At 34.4% G+C, this 7,005-nt stretch overlaps 1 pseudogene; it reads left to right on the forward strand.

Moving 5' to 3' along the window:
* Positions 1-1,243: 1,243 nt before the first annotated feature.
* Positions 1,244-2,555, forward strand: LOC143402347 (UAP56-interacting factor pseudogene; annotated as a pseudogene).
* The last annotated feature ends 4,450 nt before the right edge of the window (positions 2,556-7,005 follow it).

A 7,005-nucleotide genomic window follows, 5' to 3' on the forward strand; every position in this document is an offset into this window, starting at 1 on the left:
GGTTCGTATTAAACTATCTGAGACATTCAAAATAAGGCAGTTAAATAGCTCAGATGCACATGAGGCTGGTACCCAACATCTTTATCCTCAGTATTTAGTCTCTGAAAGATTGTAAGAGAAAGTGACCTCCAAATACTCATAGGTTTCAAACCAAGAATAATAGCCATACCCTGCCCTAAATATTACATGCATTATTGTTATAAGAAATTTCAAACCAGTAAAATTGGTACCATCAGGGAGTTTGTTAGAAACATAAACTCTTAGACCCCAACCAAGTATTGCTGAATCACAACCTGCATTTAACAAGATCTCCAAATGATCTGTGTTACACTTGAGTTTGAGAAGCACTTTCTATTTGCATCCTTAACTCAGTGGTTAATCTCTTGAGGTTTTACTTAGGATAAACTGTGTTTCCATTACTCTAAGAAAGGCAAATTCCTTTCCTCATTGAACAGTAATCCTAGCGTTTAGGTGAATCAGATTTCTGTGATGACAAATGCATTTTATAGGAAAAGTTTCAAGTGGGTGAGAAAGTTGTAGAAAAACATTCAAGAAAACAAGGATACTTCTTTCCTGAAAATTGGTCCCAGATCTCTTGATTCTGAATTATCAGACACTGTATATGACTATTTAGTATTAAATATGATTCTTGTAATGATTATAATTTTCCAGAATTTATTCAAGTTTTTAACTTAAAATAAGAGCAGTTTTCTTTGTTCTGACTAAAAGTTTAATAAAGTTATTCAAAACCCCAATCATAATAGTAGAAATTTTGATCAAGAAGGAATGTTAGAGGCTGTTTAGTTAAAATACATCCCATTGAATTTAAAAAGAAGTGATTTGCAAAACATTATGGAACTAATTATTAATTCCTTTTACAAATGATACCCCAAATTTGGTTCAGTGTCATTCTAACTTAACTAATTATTGAATAAAGTCTAATATACAAGACAAATTCCACTGATGAAATGAAGGAAACTGGTAAAAGCAAAGATATAGTTTAATTATTTTTTTTTAAAGAAGCAAAACAGAATAATGGGTTCTTGACTTGGATTTTAACTACCATCTTGACAATTGGCTTTAATAAGTTAAAACTGATGGGGATTCATGATAATAAATTTATGATAATAAAGTAAGACTGTTACTATCTCCTTTTTCCAGTGAAGTGTTAGAGTCTGTAAACAAGTCAGGATGGCGCCTGGCATTTTGCCAGAGAAATGTTAGAGTCTGTAAACAAGTCTGGATGGTGCCTGGCAAAATGCCAGGGGGGGATGAATGGTTTGGTACCCGGTTGGTGGGAGCCACCGCGACCCCGTCGCCGCCGCCGAAAGCCCGCAGCAATGAAAACCTCGACAAAATCGATATGTCTTTGGATGATATTATCAAGTTGAACCGAAAGGAAGGAAAGAAGCAGAACGGTGGGGGATCCAGCAAAACTCTGGTTTTGGTAAAGCTACTTTGAGCCGTAGAGGAAGAGTAACACCTGGAAAGAGACGTCCTTATGGAGTTATCACCGGTCTTGCAGCTAGGAAAGCAACTGGAATTCGAAAAGGGATTAGTCCTATGAATCGTCCACCTCTAAGTGACAAGAATATAGAACGATATTTTCCAGTGTTAAAAAGGAAGGCAAATCTTCTGAGACAAAATGAAGTACAAAGGAAACCTGTTGCAGTTCTCAAGAGACCTAACCAGTTAAACAGAAAAAATAACATCCCAGCTAATTTTACCAGGAGTGGAAATAAATTAAGCCATCAGAAAGACACCCGTCAGGCAACTTTTCTTTTTAGAAGAGGCCTAAAGGTTCAGGCCCAGTTGAACACAGAACAACTGCTAGACCATGTAGTAGCAAAGAGAACTCATCAATGGCGTACTTCCACTACAAATGGAGGAATTTTAACTGTATCCATTGACAATCCTGGAGCAGTGCAATGCCCAGTAACTCAGAAACCACGATTAACTCGGACTGCTGTACCTTCTTTCTTAACAAAACGGGAGCAATCTGATGTTAAGAAAATTCCTAAAGGTGTCCCTCTACAATTTGACATAAATAGTGTTGGAAAACAGACAGGGATGACTTTGAATGAACGGTTTGGAATCCTAAAGGAACAAAGAGCCACTTTGACATTCAACAAAGGAGGAAGCCGCTTTGTAACTGTAGGATAGATCACATGTCAAAGGAACTTTTGAGTGATGACTCTGGTTGAAAAGTTGGATTGCTTGAAGAGTTCATCACAGAAATTCAAGAAACTTTACTTCAAAATATTCACAAGGCTAAATAACTCTTTATTTTTGAAGTTGTTTTTAAACATGTATAAAATAATGCCCTGAAAAAATAACAGGGAATATACCTATCTATTCTTAAAGATTTCATGGTTGGCCCATATGAAACAGTTCTGTTTACTTCTTTGGTTCCTCATGCAGCAGAAGGAAGACAGAAAGATAGAAATTGATTATTTTTATGATAGTGGTATTTAGGATCTCATCACCTTTGCTCTTTTTTTTAGACTTCACAGTGGTGAATCTTGGTCTTCAGAAATCTGAGTAGGTCCCTTTGTTACTGACACTTATCCTTTAATAGTGTGGATGTAATAAGTGCAGTTGCCTTTTCTCCAATAGATATATTTTTTAAAAATCTTATGAGAATTTCAGTTTTGGCTTTTAAGATGTATGGAAATATTTAGAACTTGGTTCATTTTTCAGGTAGTGTTAGATTAAACCCCCAGAGTTGTAAATCTTTAGTGGTGAACTTTTAACAAGAAATGTGGCTCTTGGCATTATTCTCAGTTTAAAATATTGGTGTTTCAAGGCTGTAAATGCATATTTACAAAGTTATCTGATAGGGCGTTGGAGAAGATCTGATGTAAAAACCTGACAGTTTTCTGTTTTATTAAATGAAGAAAGCATTTAATGAAAGGAAGTAGTAAGTTGAAGGACCAGAAACTTAAGTGAAAAACTTCAAAATCCAGGTTTTAGGTATACTTTTTGGATTTAGTGAAGTCTTTCTAATGTCCACAAATTCTTGACAGGTAATACTATAAAAGCCTTATAATTTTAAAAATGAATTGAGTCCCTTAGATATTTTGATAGTAAAATTAATAGCCATAAAGTACTACAACTCTTATTCAAAAGTTAAAATTTATAAATTTTAAAGCTTGCTAAATTAAACAGTTTATAGCTCCCGAAACAAAAATATACTGTAAATGTAATAAAGAAAAAAATGCAGAATTGCAATAGAATTACCTTATAACCTTGTATACCTTTCACTCTGATTTCCAGTAAGATACAAAGTTCAAATATATGAGGAAAGTTTTTTCCCTACTTTGGAGGGATCGAGGGAGTTATTCTATGGTGCCAAGATAGTGCTATGAGTCTTCAGCTAGTTGTACACTATAAATTATAGTAAAATGCCAAAATCCAGCAAAATGCTCCAGCTACAAGTTTAGAAGTTTGGTCGTTTTGAAACTTGACCTTTTGGTTTCCTTTGATGTTCAAACCTCTAAGGAAGTATTAAGTTTCTCTGGCATATATTATTAGTGTTGACTTTTCCTATAAAACAAAACATTTAGGTTATCACTTCTGCCTACCTTGCATTGTATACTACACATCATTGTCTCATGCTCCTTGGTTTACTTACTGGTTTATGCTAGTCATGGAAAGCTATCAGTAACAGTTTCATGCTTATACCAAAGAATTATATCTGATCTTTACTATCTGGTATTCTGCCAGTACTTCTACTTGATAAGGGATTATTGGAAATCAGTCACAGAATTTGAAAATAAACATAATTCTCCTTAGCTATTCGGTACTTTTCATAGAGGCCAAGGACTCATTGCAAAACATTTTTCAAGTTTAAATACGTAACATTGGACCCAAGAACAATACATTTTAGACAAGTTTAGAATTACTGGTATCTTATTTTAAAGCAAAGGAAAAACAACTGGGCATGAGTTTTCTGTTTTTAGAATAGTTTGTGGAAAAAGAGTATAAAAGTATTCTCATTTTTCTGTTATTTTAAATATTATTATATAGAGGTATTATTAATGCCATTTTTTGGAAAACCTGAAGAATTGCCCCAAATGTTGAAAGTAAGTGCATCAAATAACAAAGTGTCTTTGGTATATTAAACTTGTTCTTCATGCATCTGTAATTTAATTTTCTTTCAAATTTTTCCTAAATTAAAACTCTTTGAGTGCTAACATGTTGGATATAAACAAAAACATGCAATGTTGAAAGAAAATATCCTTCCTTGGAATGTCATTGTAGTCATCCTTGTTCAGTTCTTAAAGTTTGTTTTTGTTTTTGTTTTTATTTTAACAGGATGCAATTTAAAATTTCCTTTGCATCAAGGTGTATGCAAAACATTGATGCAGTGCATCACAAAAGGAAGTTTGTATTTAATGAGGAGGTGCTTTACATTGTACTTTTTGGTGTTTTTTGGAAAAGTTACATTTAGATCTATTCTGAAGCTGTTCATTTTTAACAAATAAAATGTAACAGGTTAAAAAAAAAAAATGCCAGGGGGAATAGTTTGTGAAGTAACAAAATCGAGCCATTAAGTGTAGAGATTCCTTATTGGTTGACTGCTGTATGCTAATTAAGATAAGCTGTGTGGAATATATAAATACCTCTGTTGTTTTACAATAAATGGCTCCCATTCCTGCTGTATCAATCTACACAAGTTCCTCGTCACCACCCCCCCCCCCCCCCCCCCGTTATTTTGCTGCAGCCGGACTGCGGCAGTGAAGGAAGTAATGAAGGGGATTCTAATAATGCAATTAAAACTGAAAAGCAATAATTTCCAGTAGCTGTTTAGTAATTTAGAAGAAAATCACGTAGTCATTTATGGTTTTCCTAACGTAGCAAAATATATGTGTGTGTATGTGGTAAGTGACTTTAAAAAAATGGGAAGAAAGATCTTTCCAGTTATGGAATTACTTAACAAAGAGAGATTAGAGGTAGCAGAGTGTCCTGCCTTAAAGATAACTTTAAGAACTAGATAAACCATAATCTGTCTTGGTGGCTGAGATCCATATTTTTTTAAGTAAAACTTTTGAAAGATACTCCTATAATCGGGAGGGGATACGACTAGGAAATAAATTAGCATTAGCAGATACTTTCCATACTTTTACCTATTTCAATCTCTTTTTCAGCCCTGTAGGACAGCCTTATAGCATACTAAGCAAGTGTCCCCACCCCTTGGTCACCTCCAGGCTCTCTCTGGCCACATTCTCCTCTCCATTACTCTCTGGTTAGAACAAGAAAAAAAAATCTGATTGTTTTGCCATTATCCATAAGTGCTCGCCATGAAGATTAAACCCTCATCTCTTTAATAAAAAAGTTTGTCTACACTTCATTTGTAGAACAATAATATTTTTGCTATAATTCCATTTATATACTTCCAATGGAGGCAGAACCAAAAAAATCACTGTTCTCTAGCTTACTGAGCACTTACTGAGCTATATGTTTTTTATTCGTTTCTTCATTCATTACTTCCTCAGAAAAGTGCCTTTAACAAAAGAGTAAACTGAGGCACAGATATATTAAATAACTTACCCAAGATCTCAAAACCTGTAAATATAGAACTAAGTTTCAAAACTAACTTATGTCTGAGCCCTAGCCTGTGATCTTAACCTCCACACTACTTCCCATAAATAAACCTTACAAAGTTCCACTGTGAATCATATTTAGTGTAAAATAGCTATTCATGAAGCTCTTCTTCCTGTGAATAAGGCTTCATTTTCAGATGATGTGTTTGCTAGCAGCAGACTCAGCTCATAAAGATAAGTATTTTAATCAACTATCACTCATGCGTACCAATAATATAGTACTTCTGTATACTGTATTTTCCCCACCTAAATATATGTTTCAATATTTCCTTTTTTAAACACATCTTTTTTGATTTGAAGTATGGTTAAACCACTTTTGAAAGCCACCTTCTTCAACTTTTAGTCCTACTACCCTCTAAGTAACTATCTCTATCACAACTTGACGTTTTTTATTTTCTTCCCTTGGTTAATGCTTTTACATACAGATCACAGGAATGCAGGAATACCATTTAACATTTTTTTCCATGGCTATGTGTTTTACACACTAATGTTTTGCAGCTTTCGTTTTTTATTATACAGTGCCTTGGTATCATTGCCAAACATAGGTCTGACTCATTCATTTTAGCTGTTTCATAGTATTTCATAGAACAAAACCATTAAGATTTACTTAGTCATTCTTCTATATGGAAACATTTAGGTCCTTTTCAGAATTTTATGATAAAAGCATTATTGCATTAAATATTCCTTTTTGTGAATCCTGATGTACTTAACATGTAACTCAAAAGAGACTTGAGAAGTGAAATTTCTGGACTGTCCATCTTAGCTGAAGAGATTTTCTATACTAGGAAGTTATAATAGGGTCATAAAGGTTCAGCAACTACAGCAAAAACCTTCTCAGTCCCAAAGTTAGAGATATAAATATCCTATCATTTTAGCAGCAGTTATGTTTTCTGATGGAAAACACACTGCAGCAGGAGTCCAAAGAAACTGGCACACTGTCCACTGCTAATTAGAAGTCATGCAGCCTCTCCAGACTCTGAGTTCTCACCTGCAATATTAGAAAAGAAGTCTAGATAATTTCCTAGAAATGCTCCAGATCTGCATGCCATTTTGCTGTCCTTCAGAGATTCATTCACAGAACATACATACTCATGGCATATGTAAAAGCTACAATGTGAGCTTAGGGGTGTACTCAGTGGTAGAACACTTGCCCAGCAAATTCTGTCTCCAGCACAATGCAGGGAGTTGGGGGTGGTATCTGTGATGTTTCTGCAAGGACTTAACAAGAAATAATATGAGGGGGGCAATGTATTAACAGATATTATTTTAAAAATTACAGGTAGGCTACAAAAATGTCTGCTTTCAAAACTAAAAGTACAAAAATAAGCACTTCCCATGGCCCCAAGTTAACCAAGGCTTGAAGAGCTCTGTACTAAAAAAGTTGTAGTTCTTGTTCTCC

Source organism: Callospermophilus lateralis, chromosome 6 (assembly GCF_048772815.1).
Source record: "Callospermophilus lateralis isolate mCalLat2 chromosome 6, mCalLat2.hap1, whole genome shotgun sequence".
In the NCBI taxonomy this organism is placed as follows: Eukaryota; Metazoa; Chordata; class Mammalia; order Rodentia; family Sciuridae; genus Callospermophilus; species Callospermophilus lateralis.